Source organism: Macaca nemestrina (genome assembly GCF_043159975.1).
Source record: "Macaca nemestrina isolate mMacNem1 chromosome 8 unlocalized genomic scaffold, mMacNem.hap1 SUPER_8_unloc_4, whole genome shotgun sequence".
Taxonomy (NCBI): domain Eukaryota; kingdom Metazoa; phylum Chordata; class Mammalia; order Primates; family Cercopithecidae; genus Macaca; species Macaca nemestrina.
In genome coordinates this window covers 184798-204982 of record NW_027257568.1, presented here as the reverse complement: position 1 = coordinate 204982, position 20185 = coordinate 184798, and the positions used below count along the sequence as shown (strand labels likewise).

At 54.1% G+C, this 20185-nt stretch overlaps 1 protein-coding gene across 2 annotated transcripts in view; it reads left to right on the top strand.

Moving 5' to 3' along the window:
• LOC139361108 (SH3 domain and tetratricopeptide repeat-containing protein 1-like) overlaps positions 1-1494 on the top strand; it is a 51639-nt gene extending 50145 nt beyond the window's left edge. For both annotated transcript variants that reach the window (XM_071089594.1, XM_071089593.1), the window contains exon 7: positions 1108-1494. The gene's annotated coding sequence lies outside the window, so the exon portion shown is untranslated. The remainder of the gene's footprint in view (positions 1-1107) is intronic.
• Positions 1495-20185: the final 18691 nt, after the last annotated feature.

Sequence of the window (20185 nt, the reverse complement as noted above, 5' to 3'; positions counted from 1 at the left end):
CATGCACACAGGCACACAAACGCACAAGCACACGCACAGGCACACGCAGAGACATATGCATTGGCTGGCTCCTTCCTGTTTAGTTGGGTTGCCCCCACCCCTTCAGGAAGCCTTTGCCTTCCACCCCCGGCTGAGTCTGGGGCCTCCTGGGCCCCCCACAGGCTCCTGGGCTTCCCTCTGCCACAGCCTGGGCCACCCTGTGTGGTCAGTGTTTACTCCCAGGTCCCTCAGACTGGGAGCAAGGACGTTAGGCTCAGCCACGCACCCAGCACAGAGTCCAGTGTTCGGGTGGGCCGGGGGCATTGGATGAGCAGTGGCGGTGACTCGGGGCCTTCTCACACCCCTGCTCCGTGTGTGGGGCGGGGCAGTGGGGGAATGGACTTGCTGCATTTTGGACTTTGTCCTTGACCCTGGGAGCCATCTTGAGATGGTAAAGAGGGACAGGCCAGGCATGGGTCTCAGAGAGGTTCCTTGGGTGACCCCCATGTGGAGGAGGCGCCTGGGGGAGAAGCCGGGTGGGGGATGGGAGGGTGAAGGAGGAGGTCTGGGAGGCGGCATCCCAACCCAGGGATGGTGAGTTTGGGCCAAAGATGCATTGAAAATGGGACTGGATGTCTGGGGCGTCACACTCCGTCAATATTTCAGGGAACATTGCCAGAGAGGACACCTGTGAGATGGTTTTGTACCTGGCCTGTCCCGTGGAGGGCCTGGAAGTGGTCAGCATGGACAGGGGCCAGAGGGGAGCCTGGGTCACTCAACGCTGTGCCCCTGCTGTGGCTCGGAGCCACGGGTCCTGCATGGAACTCTCAGAGCAGGCAGGATCTGCCCTGACAGCCCATGGGGAAAGCAGCCACTGCCTGCGGAGAGGGTGGCACTGGGGCAGGACGGTTGGGGTGAGTGGGGCGTAGGGGCAGTCAGGAAGGCTTCCAGGGGTGTCAGGGTCGTCCCCACTTCCTGCAGCTGAGACCACAGCAGTGTAACAGGTTTCGGGGCTCATGGGGTGAGCCAGCATTGGCTGGACACGTGGAATGACCTGGAGACAGGAACGGCCTCTGGGAAGACGGGCTCCAAGTCCCCCTTTTGCTGAGCATGACCTGTCCCCTTCAGGACCCGTTTGAGTACTACCAGCTGGCACTGGCAGTTGCCGTGGACCTGGGCAACAAGAAGGCACAGCTGAAGATCTACACGCGGCCGGCCACTGTCTCCCACAACTTCCTCCTGGACCTTGAGAAGTCGCTCCTCTTCTACCAGAAGGCCAGGACCTTTGCCACAGAGCTCAACGTCCGCAGGGTCAACCTGCCTCCTCTGCCACTCTGCGGGTGGGCCCCCTGGTTGGCCCCCAGCCACCCTCGCTGAGGACAGCATCCGAGGGAGTGGGTTTTGTGCAAGAAGGATCGTCTCCTCCCTCTCCTGGTGTCTCCCGTGGCTCATTTTCTGGGAAATGGGGCATGAAAGCAGGGTTCAAATAGCAATAAATTTTTCTTTGCAATAACATACCGAAGTCCCCAGGGCATCCTTCCCTGTGTGCTTCCTGGGCTGTGTCTAGGGGCCAGCTCCTTCCCTGGTGGCAGCCCTCTGATCTTGGGGATGAGAAGGACCATGAGTCCAACAGACCTGGGCCAGGTCACCATGAGCCTCGGTTTCCTCGGTGGCTAGAGGGGAGATGGTGGTGGAACTCTCTGGGCAGCTCCCTGCCCTCCCTGCTCAGAGCTTTTGCTGTAGGTCTCGTGCCGCCCTTGACTTTAACCTTCAGGCCACTGTGCCCGGATGTGGGGGCTGCTAGTGTCCCTGTTTGCCATTGAAGAAATAGAGGCACAGAGAGGTTAGGTGTCTGGCCCACCGTCACACAGCAGGTAGGGGCGGAGACGCAGAGCCCAGTACACTGACCACCACACCACCCTGCCAGCCTGCAACCAGGAAGGTGTCCCCCATTAGGACCCAAGGTCAGCTCCTGGACCTCTCTTGTGGTGTTAGGAAAGCCACAGGCCAGTGAGGGTGGCCCCGGGGATCCCTCACTCAGTGTCCTCTGCTCCCAGACTTGGTTGGGCTGAGCCTGGCCAGTCCCACCTCTGGCCACTGGTCAGCCTTGCGGGAAGTGAGATGCAGGGATCTCTGCCTGTGTAGACGCTGCTGCGCAGTATTGAAAGCCTTATCTGGGCTGCCCCCAAGCCATCCCCACATACCCCTCCCCTTCCGGTCCCCGGCCCTCATCCCAGTCCCTGGAATCCCAGGTTTTCCTTGTTGGAATCTCTTGACCTTAGGGAACACAGCTCACACGGTCTCTTTGCCAGTTTACGGCAAGAAAACCGAGGTTCAGAGACCGTGGGTGTCCCACGTGATTCTCACATACACTGCACTCTCCCAGGCCCCCCTTTTAAACACTTTAAATGAGGTGACATTCACATCGCACGCAATGAACTATTTCAACGCGAATAATGTGGTGGCATTTGTGGATTCACAGTCCTGTGCAACCACTCACGCCATCTAGTTTCAAAATGTTTTCATCTCCCCAGAAGAAATCTGCCATCCTCACTAAGCTGTTACCCCTCCTTGGTATCCCCCAAGCCCCTCGTTTAATGGAAGGGGAAACTGAGGCCCGGAGAGAGACTTGCCAGTGGGCGGAGCTCTGATCATAAGGAATCAGGCAGCCATCTGCTGCTTCAGTCCTGGGTTGGTTTTCCACCCAGCAGAGGTGACAGAGTCAGGAGGTTCTGGGAGCGCCACAGGTGTCACTGGTTCAGTCCTGGGTTGGTTTGCCACCCAGCAGAGGTGACAGAGCCAGGAGGTTCTGGGACCCCATGCTTGCAGCCAGAGCCCTGCCCCGAGCCTCCCCACCAGGGGGCAGCAGAGAGCTTTCCAGAACCGGCCGCGGGACTGGCGGGAAGCAGCGGGTCAGAGCTGCTGACAAACCTCACGTGGACTCCAGATCGCTGTCTCTGTGGGTCGGGCTTGGGAATTGGAGGGGAGGCCGCATGATTGGAAACGTGAAGACGGCACGGCCTGGCTGGAGGAGTGGGAAGCGCCGTCACGTTGACTGAGGACACAGACCTCCTGCCCGCTTGGCCGGGCCTGCAGCCATTCTTCTCAGGGTGGGGTCCGCAGGTCCGGCTTGCTCTCGGCCCCCGACCTGCCTCAGAGTCCGGGGGGCTTTGGAACTGTGCCTTCCCATCTCCACCCACCCTGGCTGGTGCCATGAGGGGCCTGGATCCTGGGATCCTGTTCCTCTTGGGCAGCAGAGACTGGGGGACCAGAGGAGATGATGGGTCTTCAAGACCCACATTCAAACCCCAGCCCACCACTGACAATCTGGGGGTTCGAAATGAGGGAGTTGATGTCTCTGAGCCCCAGTTTTGTCACCACTAAAATGAGGCCGACGTACTGGGGCAGAGTGCCAGCCCCAGGACTAACAGAGGCCTGTTTCCTACTGACAATCCCTCTTACTCCTAAAAACAGCTCCAACAACCACACACTAGGGAACGCTCAACCCAGGCCAACTTGTCAGAGGCACGAGAACCAGAGCGACTCCATCTTGAATGGGGGCTGGGTAAAGGGAGGCTGAGACCTGCTGGGCCACATTCCCAGGAGGCTAGGCATTCTTCGTCACAGGATGAGATAGGAGGTCCCCACAAGATACAGGTCATAAAGACCTTGCTGATAAAGCAGGTTGCAGTAAAGAAGTTGGCCAAAGCCGCAAACCCAAGATGGCCACGAGAGTGACCTCTGATTGCCCTCACGGCTCATTATGTGCTAATTATAATGCGTTAACTGCTACAAGGCACTCCCACCAGCGCCAAGACAGTTTACAGATGCCATGGTAACATCTGGAGGTTACCCTACATGGTCTCGGAAGGGAGGGCAGAAACTCTCAGTTCTGGGAATTTCCCACCCCTTTCCTGGAACACTCATGAATAGTCCAACCCTTGTTTAGCGTATGATCAAGAAATAACCATGAAAATGGGCAACCAGCAGCCTTTGGGGCCACTCTGCCTATGGAGCAGCCATTCTTTTTTTTTTTTTTTTTGAGATGGAGTCTTGCTCTGTTGTCCAAACTAGAATGCAGTGGCATGATCTTGGCTCACTACAACCTCCGCCTCGTGGGTTCAAACGATTCTCCTGCCTTAGCCTTCCTAGTAGCTGGGATTACAGGCACCTGCCACCACACCGTTAATGTTTTGTATTTTAGTGGAGACAGGGTTTTGCCATGTTGAACCAGGCTGGTCTCGAACTTCTCACCTCAGGTGATCCACCTGCCTTGGCATGCCAAATTTCTAGGATTACAGGAGTGAGCCGCTGCGCCCGGCCAGAGTAGCCATTCTTTGATTCCTTTTCTTTCCTAATAAAGTTGCTTTCACTTTATGGACTCACCCCGAATTCTTTCTTCCGTGAGATCCAAGAAACCTCTCTTGCGGTCTGGATTGGGACCCCTTTCCAGTAACAAACTTTCTTAACCTCTCAGACCCCTCGTCTCTTCATCTGTAACCAAAGACAAAGCCTCCCCCGAGGTTCCTACAGTGAGGAGAGAACACATGGGAAACGAGGGGCACAGAGTTGGTGTGCAGAACCAATATCACAGACTGGGTGTCAAGCCACTGTCATATTGGAAGTAATATCATGCTCTCCCCTACAAGTTATGAGGATCAATATCACAGGGGGGTGTGTACCTTCTCCGGTAGTGGGAGTAGTATCATCATGTCTTCCTTTAGATGACAGGAACAATATCTCAGGGTGGGTGTACACCCCGTGTGTTTTTGGAAGCAATGTCATTCTCTCTTGTTCTAGGTTTTATGATTCATATCACAGGTGGGGTGTACACATCATCCACTCAGCCCCTGGATATCAGCAACCATATCACAGAAGAGGTGTCCACCCCCTTCGATACTGTCAGCCATATCATCTTCCTCCCGCCTGGATATTAGGAACAATACCCCGGGGTTGGGGGCGGTATACACCCACTGTGATATCGAAAGTAAACTCAGCCTCTTTCCCGCTGGATATTAGGAACTATATCACAGGTGTGTGTGCACCTTCTGGGATATTGGGAGTACTGTCAGCCGCCAACCCACTGAATATTAGGGATAATATACAGGGGACAGGGTGGTTACAACACCTGCGATATTGAGAGCAATATTCTTCTCTTTCCCCTGTACGTTAGGAACCACATCACAGGGGTATGTACACCTTCTTCGATATTGGGATTAATGTTATTGTCTCCCCCAACTGAACGTCAAAAACGATATCACAGAAGGGTGTACACCCCATGCGATATGGCCAGTAATATCATCGTCTCTACCTTTGGATACTAGGAACAACATCACAGAGGGTGTGTATACTCCCCAGCAATATTGGGCATAATGTTATCCTCTCTTCCCCTGGATATTAGGAACGATATCCCTGGTGGTGGGAGGTGGAGTACATTCAGAACAACATCACTGAGTGGGTGTCCACCCCCCGCGGTATTGGGTGTAATATCATCCTCTCTTCCCCAGGACATAAAGAACAATATCACAGGAGGAGTGTACAGCCACAGCCCCTGCGTTATTGGGAGTAATAGCTTCTTTTCCCACTCTCGATATAAGGAACAATATGCTAGGGTGGGTGTACATCCCCTGTGATATTGGGCGTATTGTCATCGTCTCCCAACGTGAATATTGGGCGTAGTGTCCCAGGGGGGTGTACGCCTTCTTCCATATTGGGAGTAATATCATCCTCTCCCCTCAGGATTGTAGGCAAAATATCGAAGGGGTTTTACACTTTGTACGATATGGGCAGTAACATCATCCTCTCCCTACCTGGATGTAAGGAACTGTATCACAGCCGGCTGTACAGTTCTTGCCATATGGGGAGTCTTATCATCCTCTCCCATCATGGATATTAAGAAAAATATTACAAAGGGGGTGTACACCCCCTGAGATATTGAGAGTAATATTATGCTCTCCCCTTCGGGATATTAGGAACAATATCACAGGAGGTGTGTACAACCCTTGCGATATTGGGAGTCATATCATCCTCTCCCCCTGAATATAAGAAACAATATCACAGGAGGATGTACCCCCCCCGTGATATTGGGAGTCATATCGTGTTAGTCGGAACAATAGCACAGTGGGTGTGTACATCCCCTGCGATATTGCCACTAGTAACATCGCCTCCCTCCCAGGATATAAGGATGAATATCCCAAGGGGGTGTACACCCCTGTGATATTGGCGGTAATATCTTCCTCCCCCCGGCTGGCTATTAGGAACAATGTCACAGAAGGGGTGTACACCCCCTGCTTTATTGGGAGTGATATCATCCTCTCCATCCCTGGATATTAGAAACAATACCACCAGGGAGTGTACACCTCCTGCAATATTCAGACTGATGTCATCCTCTCGCCATCTGGATATTAGGAAACATAGAACAGGGGTGGTGTACAACCCCTGCGAAATCGGAAGAAATATCACCCTCTCTACCTTTGGATGTTAGGGAAAATATCACGGTGGAGGTCCACGCCCACAGTGATATTGGGAGTCATATCATCCTCTCCCACCTTGGAAAGAAGGAACAAGATGTCCGACGGGATATACCCACACAAAGGTAGTTTTAATACTATCCTCTACCCCCTGGCTACTAGGAATAACATCATAGAGCAACGTACACTTTCTGCGACAAGGGGAGTAGAAGATCATCCTATCCTGGCCGGATATCAGAAAAAAGGCTATTAATTACTAATATTAATAAATATAAATGATAAATATTAATTATAGATATTAAAATCACAATTAAGATACTAAAATTAACATTGCTTAAAAAAGTTAATCATGAGTATTAATAATTAATATTTAATAATAATAAGACAATTAATAATAAAATAATATCAACAACTAACGTTACTTAAATCAATACTAAGTGATATTGGCTATAAAATAATAATAATTATTAAGAAATATTATTATTGATAAATGACATTAATATTAAAAATTAATCCTTGGAGTAGATCATAACCTATTCAAACAATTATAATAATTACCGGCTGGCTTTAGGAACAATGTCACAGAAGGGGTGTACATCCCCTGCTTTATTGGGAGTGATATCATCCTGTCCGTCCCTGGATATTAGGAAAAACATCCCCAGGGAGTGTACGCCTCCTACAATACTGGGACTGATATCATCCTCTCGCCATCTGGATATTAGGAAACATATCACAGGGGTGGTGTACAACCCCTGCGAAATCAGAAGAAAGGTCACCCTCTCCGCCTTTGGATGTTACCACGGTGGAGGTCCACGCCCACGGTGATATTGGGAGTCATATCATCCTTTCCCACCCTAGAGAGAAGGAAGAAGATGACGGACGGCATGTACACACACTGCGCTACTATCTTTTTTTTTTTTTTTTTTTTTTTCCCCGAGACGGAGTCTCGCTCTGTCACCCAGGCTGGAGTGCGGTGGCCGGATCTCAGCTCACTGCAAGCTCCGCCTCCCGGGTTCACGCCATTCTCCTGCCTCAGCCTCCCGAGCAGCTGGGACTATAGGCGCCCGCCACCTCGCCCGGCTAGTTTTTTGTATTTCTTAGTAGAGACGGGGTTTCACCGTGTTAGCCAGGATGGTCTCGATCTCCTGACCTCGTGATCCGCCCGTCTCGGCCTCCCAAAGTGCTGGGATTACAGGCGTGAGCCACCGCGCCCGGCCACTGCGCTACTTTCAATGTCATCCTCTACCCCATGGCTACTAGAATTAACATCATAGAGGACTGCACACTTTCTTCGATACTGGGAGTAATATCATACTCTCCCGGCCAGATATCAGGAACAAGACTATTAATTATTAATATTAATAAACATAAAAATGTATATTAATCATAGACAGTAAAAATCACAATTAAGACACTAAAATTAATACTGGTTAAAAATGTTAATGATGAGAATTAATAATTAATGATATTAACACATTTAATAATAAAATAATGATATCAACAATTACTGTTACATAAATCAATACTAAGTGATATTGGCAAAAAAAATTATAATTATTAAGAAATATTAATATTGATAAATGATATTAACATTAAAAATTAATTCTTGGAGTAGAACATAATCTATTTAAAACACTAATTAAGAATTAATGGTAAACTATTAATTGATAGTATTATTGATAATTAATAAAATGGATCCTTGATGTTTAATAATTAATTATATTACTGCTCCCTGAGCAATACACTGAGGGTGTACACCCATGTGTGAAACAGTTCATTATTTCCAGAGAGGGAGACGATACTACTCACAATATGGTCAACAGGCTGTGAGACCACAATGCCTCCGAATAGCCAAGGGGGGGAGAGGGGGTGGCTATTGGTCCCCACCTCGCGGGGGGTGGCTCACCCCCCTGCGAGGTGGCTCCCAATAGCCAAGGGGGGGAGAGGGGGTGGCTATTGGTCCCCACCTCGCGGGGGGTGGCTCACCCCCCTGCGAGGTGGCTCCCAATAGCCAAGGGGGGGAGAGGGGGTGGCTATTGGTCCCCACCTCGCGGGGGGTGGCTCACCCCCCTGCGAGGTGGCTCCCAATAGCCAAGGGGGGGAGAGGGGGTGGCTATTGGTCCCCACCTCGCGGGGGGTGGCTCACCCCCCTGCGAGGTGGCTCCCAATAGCCAAGGGGGGGAGAGGGGGTGGCTATTGGTCCCCACCTCGCGGGGGGTGGCTCACCCCCCTGCGAGGTGGCTCCCAATAGCCAAGGGGGGGAGAGGGGGTGGCTATTGGTCCCCACCTCGCGGGGGGTGGCTCACCCCCCTGCGAGGTGGCTCCCAATAGCCAAGGGGGGGAGAGGGGGTGGCTATTGGTCCCCACCTCGCGGGGGGTGGCTCACCCCCCTGCGAGGTGGCTCCCAATAGCCAAGGGGGGGAGAGGGGGTGGCTATTGGTCCCCACCTCGCGGGGGGTGGCTCACCCCCCTGCGAGGTGGCTCCCAATAGCCAAGGGGGGGAGAGGGGGTGGCTATTGGTCCCCACCTCGCGGGGGGTGGCTCACCCCCCTGCGAGGTGGCTCCCAATAGCCAAGGGGGGGAGAGGGGGTGGCTATTGGTCCCCACCTCGCGGGGGGTGGCTCACCCCCCTGCGAGGTGGCTCCCAATAGCCAAGGGGGGGAGAGGGGGTGGCTATTGGTCCCCACCTCGCGGGGGGTGGCTCACCCCCCTGCGAGGTGGCTCCCAATAGCCAAGGGGGGGAGAGGGGGTGGCTATTGGTCCCCACCTCGCGGGGGGTGGCTCACCCCCCTGCGAGGTGGCTCCCAATAGCCAAGGGGGGGAGAGGGGGTGGCTATTGGTCCCCACCTCGCGGGGGGTGGCTCACCCCCCTGCGAGGTGGCTCCCAATAGCCAAGGGGGGGAGAGGGGGTGGCTATTGGTCCCCACCTCGCGGGGGGTGGCTCACCCCCCTGCGAGGTGGCTCCCAATAGCCAAGGGGGGGAGAGGGGGTGGCTATTGGTCCCCACCTCGCGGGGGGTGGCTCACCCCCCTGCGAGGTGGCTCCCAATAGCCAAGGGGGGGAGAGGGGGTGGCTATTGGTCCCCACCTCGCGGGGGGTGGCTCACCCCCCTGCGAGGTGGCTCCCAATAGCCAAGGGGGGGAGAGGGGGTGGCTATTGGTCCCCACCTCGCGGGGGGTGGCTCACCCCCCTGCGAGGTGGCTCCCAATAGCCAAGGGGGGGAGAGGGGGTGGCTATTGGTCCCCACCTCGCGGGGGGTGGCTCACCCCCCTGCGAGGTGGCTCCCAATAGCCAAGGGGGGGAGAGGGGGTGGCTATTGGTCCCCACCTCGCGGGGGGTGGCTCACCCCCCTGCGAGGTGGCTCCCAATAGCCAAGGGGGGGAGAGGGGGTGGCTATTGGTCCCCACCTCGCGGGGGGTGGCTCACCCCCCTGCGAGGTGGCTCCCAATAGCCAAGGGGGGGAGAGGGGGTGGCTATTGGTCCCCACCTCGCGGGGGGTGGCTCACCCCCCTGCGAGGTGGCTCCCAATAGCCAAGGGGGGGAGAGGGGGTGGCTATTGGTCCCCACCTCGCGGGGGGTGGCTCACCCCCCTGCGAGGTGGCTCCCAATAGCCAAGGGGGGGAGAGGGGGTGGCTATTGGTCCCCACCTCGCGGGGGGTGGCTCACCCCCCTGCGAGGTGGCTCCCAATAGCCAAGGGGGGGAGAGGGGGTGGCTATTGGTCCCCACCTCGCGGGGGGTGGCTCACCCCCCTGCGAGGTGGCTCCCAATAGCCAAGGGGGGGAGAGGGGGTGGCTATTGGTCCCCACCTCGCGGGGGGTGGCTCACCCCCCTGCGAGGTGGCTCCCAATAGCCAAGGGGGGGAGAGGGGGTGGCTATTGGTCCCCACCTCGCGGGGGGTGGCTCACCCCCCTGCGAGGTGGCTCCCAATAGCCAAGGGGGGGAGAGGGGGTGGCTATTGGTCCCCACCTCGCGGGGGGTGGCTCACCCCCCTGCGAGGTGGCTCCCAATAGCCAAGGGGGGGAGAGGGGGTGGCTATTGGTCCCCACCTCGCGGGGGGTGGCTCACCCCCCTGCGAGGTGGCTCCCAATAGCCAAGGGGGGGAGAGGGGGTGGCTATTGGTCCCCACCTCGCGGGGGGTGGCTCACCCCCCTGCGAGGTGGCTCCCAATAGCCAAGGGGGGGAGAGGGGGTGGCTATTGGTCCCCACCTCGCGGGGGGTGGCTCACCCCCCTGCGAGGTGGCTCCCAATAGCCAAGGGGGGGAGAGGGGGTGGCTATTGGTCCCCACCTCGCGGGGGGTGGCTCACCCCCCTGCGAGGTGGCTCCCAATAGCCAAGGGGGGGAGAGGGGGTGGCTATTGGTCCCCACCTCGCGGGGGGTGGCTCACCCCCCTGCGAGGTGGCTCCCAATAGCCAAGGGGGGGAGAGGGGGTGGCTATTGGTCCCCACCTCGCGGGGGGTGGCTCACCCCCCTGCGAGGTGGCTCCCAATAGCCAAGGGGGGGAGAGGGGGTGGCTATTGGTCCCCACCTCGCGGGGGGTGGCTCACCCCCCTGCGAGGTGGCTCCCAATAGCCAAGGGGGGGAGAGGGGGTGGCTATTGGTCCCCACCTCGCGGGGGGTGGCTCACCCCCCTGCGAGGTGGCTCCCAATAGCCAAGGGGGGGAGAGGGGGTGGCTATTGGTCCCCACCTCGCGGGGGGTGGCTCACCCCCCTGCGAGGTGGCTCCCAATAGCCAAGGGGGGGAGAGGGGGTGGCTATTGGTCCCCACCTCGCGGGGGGTGGCTCACCCCCCTGCGAGGTGGCTCCCAATAGCCAAGGGGGGGAGAGGGGGTGGCTATTGGTCCCCACCTCGCGGGGGGTGGCTCACCCCCCTGCGAGGTGGCTCCCAATAGCCAAGGGGGGGAGAGGGGGTGGCTATTGGTCCCCACCTCGCGGGGGGTGGCTCACCCCCCTGCGAGGTGGCTCCCAATAGCCAAGGGGGGGAGAGGGGGTGGCTATTGGTCCCCACCTCGCGGGGGGTGGCTCACCCCCCTGCGAGGTGGCTCCCAATAGCCAAGGGGGGGAGAGGGGGTGGCTATTGGTCCCCACCTCGCGGGGGGTGGCTCACCCCCCTGCGAGGTGGCTCCCAATAGCCAAGGGGGGGAGAGGGGGTGGCTATTGGTCCCCACCTCGCGGGGGGTGGCTCACCCCCCTGCGAGGTGGCTCCCAATAGCCAAGGGGGGGAGAGGGGGTGGCTATTGGTCCCCACCTCGCGGGGGGTGGCTCACCCCCCTGCGAGGTGGCTCCCAATAGCCAAGGGGGGGAGAGGGGGTGGCTATTGGTCCCCACCTCGCGGGGGGTGGCTCACCCCCCTGCGAGGTGGCTCCCAATAGCCAAGGGGGGGAGAGGGGGTGGCTATTGGTCCCCACCTCGCGGGGGGTGGCTCACCCCCCTGCGAGGTGGCTCCCAATAGCCAAGGGGGGGAGAGGGGGGTGGCTATTGGTCCCCACCTCGCGGGGGGTGGCTCACCCCCCTGCGAGGTGGCTCCCAATAGCCAAGGGGGGGAGAGGGGGTGGCTATTGGTCCCCACCTCGCGGGGGGTGGCTCACCCCCCTGCGAGGTGGCTCCCAATAGCCAAGGGGGGGAGAGGGGGTGGCTATTGGTCCCCACCTCGCGGGGGGTGGCTCACCCCCCTGACAATATCACCGTTGCGTGTGCACCACCTATAGTTCAATGAATGACATTATCTTCTCTCCCTTTAGACCTGAGAACAATATCACATGACGGAGGACACCCCCAGCCATTTTCGGAGTAGTATCATTTTCTCTTCTTCTCGATAGTTGAAAAAATATGTCCGGCGAGTTGGACAACCCCTTTTATTGAAGGTAGTATCATCCTCTCCCAAGGTAGGTATTTGGAACCATATCACAGGGGGCGTTTTGGCTTCCTCGATATTCGTCGCGAAGTCATCCTCTCCTCACTGGGTATAGGAAACAATATGACAGCCGCGGTAGACACTCCCCTCGACTTGAGGTGTAATATCTCTGCCTGCATATTAGAATCCTCGATGGACCCACAGCGTTTTTACGATTTTGTGTGTAATGTCATGTCCCTCTCTAGACATCACGAACAGTATCAAAGACGGGTGTACACCCTCTCCAATATAGGGAGGAATATCATCCTCTCTCTGTCTGGCTATTAGTAGCAAAATCAAAGTAGTGTTTATAACTCCTGGGATATTCAGAGTAATATCATCCTCTCCCAAGTGGAAATTATGAACAGTATCACTGGTGGCGTGTACACCCCCGGCGATATTGAAAATAATATCATCCTCTTCCCTCCCGGGTCTTGGGAACAACATCACTGGGGGTGTACACTTTCTGGGATATTGGGTGTAACATCATGTTCTCTGCCTTGGAATATTAAGGACAATATCACGGGGTGAGCATGTACATCTTTTGCAATATTGGGAATGAAATTATCCTCTCTCCCCCTGCAAATTAGGAAAGATATCACAGAGTGAGTGTTCACCTCCTGCGATATGGGGACTAATACCATCTTCTCCCCTTCCGGATATCAGGAAGAGTATCACACGGGGATGTACAGTGTCTGCGATACTGGGAGTAATATGAACCTCTCGGCCTTGAGATGTTAAGAAGAATATCACAGGGTGAATGTTCACCCCTGCCATATTGGGAGTAATATTAGCCTCTCCACTCCATGGATATTAAGAACAATATGCCAGGCTGGGTGTACGCCTCCTGCTCTATGGGGAGTCATATCATCCTCTCCCTTCCAGGATGTTAATAACAATATCACAGGGCGGATGAACACAGCCTGCGATACTGGAATTATTATCATCCTCTCCCCCTCCGGATACCAGCAACAATATCCCAGAAGAGTTGTACACTCCCTGCGATATTGGGAGTGATATCATATGCTTCTTCCGTGAATATTAGGAGCAATATCACCAGGTGGCTGTCCATTCGTTGCTATGTTGGGAGTCATGTCATACTGTATCACCCTAGATATTAGGATCGGTGTCACAGCGTGAGTGTACACATACTATGATATTAAAACTAATATCATGCTGTCCGTCCCTGAATATTAGGAACGACACCATAGGTAAGTGTACACCCCTTGCGGTATTAGGAGTAATAATATGATTAATTATTAAACATCAATGATTGATTTTAATAATTATCAATGACACTATTAATTAATTGGATACCATTATTACTTATGGATAATTATTTTACATACATGATTATGCACAGTTAAAATTAATTATTAATATTAATGTCATTTAACAATATTATTAGTTCTTAATATTAATCATTATTTTATTACCAACATCTCTTACTATTGACTTAAGCAATATTAATTGCTGATATCAGTAATTATTAATAGTGATATTATTATTAATTATTAATACTAATTGTTAACATTTTAACCAGTATTAATTTTTACTATCTTTATTATGATTATTAATATCAATGATTATTATTAATTTTTATTATATTTATTAATATTAATAATTAATAGATTTGTTCCTGATATCCGGCGGGGAGAGGATGATATTAGTCCCAACATCGAAGAGAGTGTACACCCCTCTATGATGTTATTCCTAATAGCCATCGGGTAGAGGATAACATTATTGAAACTATCACAGTGGGTGTATATCCCCTCGGTCATCTTGCTTCTTATATCCTGGGTTGGAGAGGATGATATGACTCCCAATATCGTAGGGGTTGTAGACCTCCCCCGTGATATTTTCCCTAACATCCAAAGGTGGAGATGATGATATTTCTTCCAATTTCGCGATGGATGTACACCATCCCTGTGATATGATTCCTAATATCCAGGGGGCGAGAGGATTAGTCTCAGTATTGCAGGAGATGTACACTGCCTAGTGATATTGTTCCTAATATGCAGGGAGGGAGAGGATATCACCCCCAATAGAGCAGGGGGTGTACACTCCTGTGACATTGTTCGTAATAGCCAGCGGGGGAGAGGAAGACATTACTCCCAATATTGCAGGGGATGTACACCCCCTTGGGATATTGTTCCCTATATCCTGGGAGGGAGACGATGATACCAGTGGCAATATCGCAGGGGGTGTGCACCCTTCTGTGATATAGTTTTTCTCTTTCAGTGGGGGAGATGATAACATGAATCCCAATACCGCTGAAGGTGTACAGGCCCCTGTGATGTAGTTCCTAATGTACAGGAGAAAGAGAAGAATATTGCTCTCAATATCGTAGGGGGTGTAACCACCCTGCCCCCTGTATATTGCTCCTAATATGCAGCGGGGTGGAGGCTGAGAGTACTCCCAATATCCCAGAAGGTGCACATACACCTGTGATATAGTTCCTAATATCCAGCGGGAAAGAGGATGATTTTACTTTCGATATCGCAGGGGGTATACACGGCCACCAACCCTGGGGTATCGTTCCTAATATCCAGGCAGGAAGAAGATGACATGGCTGACAATATCGAAGGGGGTGGACACCTCTTCAGTGATATGGTTCCTCTTATCCAGGGGGTGAACGGATGATATTACTCCCAATAAAGTAGGAACCGTACAGCCACCCTGGGATTTTTGTCCTTAATAACCACAGGGGAGAGGTGATATTACTACCAACGTTGCAAGGGGTGTACACCCCTCCTGTGATATTATTTCTTATGTCCAGGAAAGGAGAAGATGGTATTAGTACCAATATTGAAGGGATGGACAACCCCCATGGGATAGTTTTCTAAAGATACAGGTTGAAAGAGGATGAGATTCCATCCAATATAACAAGGGGTGTACATCCTGCCTGTGACATGAATCCTATAACCTAGAAGAAGAGAGAATGACATTGCTTCCAAAAACACACAGGGCGTAAGCCCACCCTGTGATATTGTTCCTGTCATCTAAAGGAAGACATGATAATACTACTCCCACTACCGGAGAAGGTACACACGCCCCTGTGATATTATTCCTCATAACTTGTGGGGGAGAGCAGGATATTACTTCCAGTATGACAGTGGCTTGATACCCAGTCTGTGATATTGCTCCTAATTTCCAGTAGGTAAAGTATGATGTTCCTGCCAAGAGAGTAGTGGGTGTACAACTGCCCTGTGATATGTCTCCGAATATTCAGGGAAACACAGGGCGATATTACCCCAAATCTCCCAAAAAGTGTACACCCATTGTGTGATATGGTTCCTAATATCCGGAGGTGCAGAGGATGGTGTTCGTTCTCCTGTCGCAGGCTGTGTATACACAACCTGTGAAATTGTTCCTAATATCCTGAATAAAAGAGACTGCTAATAATGGACACACATTGCAGGGGGGAGTAATTGGCTATTACGATCCACATCGCAGGGGGTGAGGCACTCCCCATGATATGGGGAGTAATAGCAACCCCCTCTCCCCCCTGGCTATTACGATCCACATCGCAGGGCAGTCCAGGACACCAGCACTGCCCCAACCTTGACCGAGACAGTGAGTGTCATGGGACCACCTCAGGGCGGGTGGCAGCTCAGCTTGAAGGTATCCCTGCTTCCAAAAACCAACTGCTCCTGCTACTTTGAATCTGGCCACAGGGTCTCTGTTGGTGAGACAGGTGACCATGAGGAAGACATCGTGAAATCTAGCACGACAGAGCTCAATGACCCCGTGAGAGGCACCATAGCACTCAGACTTTGCAGACATACTAGCGAAGGCCACAGCAGGCCCTGAGGGAGGAACAAGCTGACCAAGATCCTGGGGTCCTGCCACACAGCCTTTAAACCAGGGACTGGAAACTGTTTCCCTAAAGAGCCAGGAGTCAGTATTTTCAGCTTTGCCAACTGATCTTTGCCTCAAGAATGCAACTCTGCCATGGCTACACCACAGCAGCCTTCTGCAGGTGGCCTGTGAAGAGATGGGCATGACTGCACCCACATCAAACTTTACTTATGGACATGGAACCTTCTCAGTGTCATGAATTGTTATTTTTTTTTATTTGTTCAGCCATTTGGAAATGTAAAATCCATTCTTGATTCACGGGCCACAAGAGCAGGCAGGTACGGGCTGCCCCTGGCCGACCTCTGGAATGAGCTTAGAGAAGGAAACGACAGGCTGGGCCAGCGCAGCCTCCTCACAGCAGATTCGCTGCAGGAGGGTCCTGCGTAGCAACCACTTCTCATCCTTCATCTTGGCTTCAAGTGCAGCTCAGGTGGAGAAAGAGAGAACAGAACAGGCCTCAGCAACAAGAAGGAAGGAGATGCAGGGTCAAGCAGCCATGTGGATCCATCACACTCAACATTCACACCAAGCGGAGCACAGGCAGGACCAGCCCGGGGGGGCTGAAGTGGAGGCTCTGTGGGGTGGGGGCTCTCTGGGTGGGCAAGAGTCTCTACCTAAAACTCAAATAGAAGATCTACGCAGCAGTAGTTACAGAAAACACACACTAAGAAAAAGGCCAAAATAAAAATAGGACACCAAGTTTGACCAACCGGGTCTCACAAGCCGGTAGGTAAGAAAACCCAGGAGGGCCCACCAGAGGGGCTGGGGATTGGCTCCTGCCTGCAGGGGGCCTGGGACACCCCATTCCCACAGACGAGGACCCAAGCTTTGGGGAGGAAGCTGTCAGAGTCATCAGTAAGCTGTTCAGAGCTGGAGCCATAGAGCAGGGGAGGAGCCCTGGCCACGTCCCTGTGCAGGCTCAGAAGCTGGGGTAGGGGCACACTCCCAGGGGCCAATGCAAACAGTGGACCGCTGGCCCTCCTCCTGCCCAGAGGATACTCAGCTCCCAAGGGACCACCAAAGTCTCGAAACCAGGGACACACCACCTGACCCTCATGCCCAGGCCTCCTGGACCAGGCAATGTCCAATACAGGCAGGCAGTCTGGGTTTGGGGCAGGACAGGGGTGGACGGTCCTGCTAGGCAGGCCTCCTTCTCCCTGCCATCTGGGCTGGTTGCACTGTAGTTTTGTTCTGGCAACATATTGTTACCCACTTTGGCCACACCACTCCCCGGCTCCCTGGCTAGGCCCATTGCTGTCCAACCCACCTACACAGGCTCCACACACCCAGTGCCCATCAGTCTCCCATCAGCCAGGAGGACCCATGCTCACCCCCTGAAGTATCCGTGGGAACCTGCATCCCACAGGGACCCACAGCTCAGGGCCAACCTCCATGGGGACTCTTGGTTGTGGTGGTAGAGGTGGGGGGAGTTGACCTCCAGCCCTCCCTTCCTGGTCACTGTGTTTTGTGGGGATCATTCAGTCCTGGGAGCTTCCTAGGGAACCCAGAAGGAAGAGAACAGGGTGGTCATGGCGGCCTCAGCCCCAGGCTCTGGGCCCAAGTGCAAGAGTCTTTGGCTTCTGGTTTGATCTGGGTGATAACAACAGGTCAAGTCATTCACACAAGGATTGGCTTCAATATAACGCATCAAGGGACTGTGGAGGACATAGATCAGCCTCCAGGCCAGTTACACCTGGTGACTTCGCCAGTGCAGGCTGGGGAGTGGAAAAGCTGAGCCCTGACCTCCCCACCTACCCTGCCCACCAGATGCCAGTAGCGGCCAGGGATCCCTGACTTCAGGCAGAGGCAGACAGCACAGTTGCTGCCTCCTTTGATCCCATCCTAGGGCCCACAGGGCCTGGAGAAACCTGGCAGGGGCTGAGTTGGGAGAATCAGGCAGGGAGATGCCAAGTGAAGAATGTGAGGGACTGGGTATGAGGGGCACTAGGGCACAGGGTCTGCTTCCCCTGGAGAGGTGGCAGTGAGACATAGAGTAGCCAAGCCTCGGCAGGCACCACCCTGCTACCAGGCACACATGGTGCCCATACGCACCCCAACGGCTGCAGGAAGGTTCTTCATCAACAAAAGGGGAGGATGCACCCACACCTGTATAGGCATTGGTGCCCACACACATCAGAGAAGAAAATTACTGCTGTGCTCAAGGTGTGGGGAAAGGGGCAACGTCCCCTTCCTCCCCATGGTGGGTCCAAAGTTACCCGCTCCTGCCAGCACCCCCACCCCCAACTCCACCAGCTGCTGACCTCCACCACAGTGCCATGTCACGTGGCAGGAACAGCTCAGCGGTACATCCCAAAGGGTGCTATCCTGGAGCGGTTGTGCTGGGCAAGTGACACGTTTCCTAGTCACAGAGGTTTTCTTTCTTTACGGCTCACCGGCCCTGTGCCTCGGTTTCCCCCACTGTGGCACAGTGTAAAAATCCCATCTTAAAGGCTAGGAACCCAGAAACGTCACCACACCTGGTGAAATGGGGCGTGAAACTCCCTGCCTTAGACCTCTTGCTCCAGGACTGATGTCCATTGGGACACGGCCAGGCCAGCATCCTGGGGAGGGCTGCATTCCTTGCCTGGGGAACCTTGCTCCCAGTTAGGAATCACTGGAGTTGAGGCCCCTAATGGATTGGGGGAGGCACAGGGGTAGAATGGAGGTAGCCCCATCATACGGGCCTGTGTAGACCCCAGAAAACAAGCATTGAGTTCAGACTCTTGTCTGAAGCTGGCCACATGAAAGGATTTGGGCTTTGGGGTGTGATGAGGGCCTGGGGTCAGGGAACAAAGTGTTCTGGTTTGGACACGCAGGACGTTCTCTGCAGCTCCCTCAGGTACAGGGTATGTTGCTAAGTAAATGCTTTTAAAAACCCTAGGAGGAGGGGAACACAAAGGGCCCTGAAGTCAAGGGCATGGTCCTGTCTTTCCACCTCCCCAGCTGAAGACATGCTGGAGGACAATTCTCTGAGTTTCATAACAAAGAAGAGAAAAAAGAAATCAAAAAGACCTGGAGGATAGGCAAGCCAATGAGGGCTGACTGGGATTACCCTGCCTAATCCTCAAAACAAGCCTTCCCTATCTGTCCTCTGGGCCAGGTGAGGAAACAGATCACAGTAGGACATTCAGACCCTGGGCAGGCAGCTGGCAGCCTGGAGCCCAGGAGGTGCAAACACATTTTTACTGAGGCACATCCTGCACAGCCCTAAATCCATTAAAACTTGAGGCAATACAGCACATGCTTCTGTGAGCACAGGGTTGGGGCTGGGGTTACAGATTAACAGCATCTCAAGGCAGAAGAATTTTTCCTAGTACAGATCGAAATGGACTTTCTTATGTCTTCAACTTTCTCCATAGACAGAATAACAGTCTGATCTCTCTTTCCCCCACACAGAGTGTCACCACTGTATGTCAGCCACTAGGGGACAGGCTTCGGCCTCACCATGCAGGAGACCTTTCAGGACAGACCTGAGGAAGGTGGGCAGAGTGGGTAGGGAGAGGAGGGCCTGGCCTGAGGAAAGAGCAGGCTGGGCCTGAGGTTGTCGGGTGCCCGCATGAGCCTCTGGGCAGCACCAGGATCTGATGGGACCAAAGGACAGGCCAGTGGGCCATGTGGGGCCTGTGACTCTGAGTCAGCAGAGAATATGCCTGAATTACATCCTGATAGGTGCACCCTGACTTTGAAGCTGAGGACACCTAAGGCATGGAGGTGGGGTGGAGGTGGGGGCAGAGCAGGGGATGGGGAGGGAGCCTGTGCCGGTCCAGGTCAGAGGTGGTGGCTTGGCCCCAGTGGCTCCAGATGCAATGAAGAGCCAAGAGGGACTTTCCTGAGGGACTTAGATGCCGGGGTGGAGGAGCACTGCAAGGTTTCAGCCTGAGTCCCCGGGAGGATGGAGTCACCAGGAGCTGAGGTGAGGAAGACTGAGCGGTGGGGGGTTGTGCGGGGGTGCAGAGGCCTGAGCTCAGTTTGGCCCCTGCAGA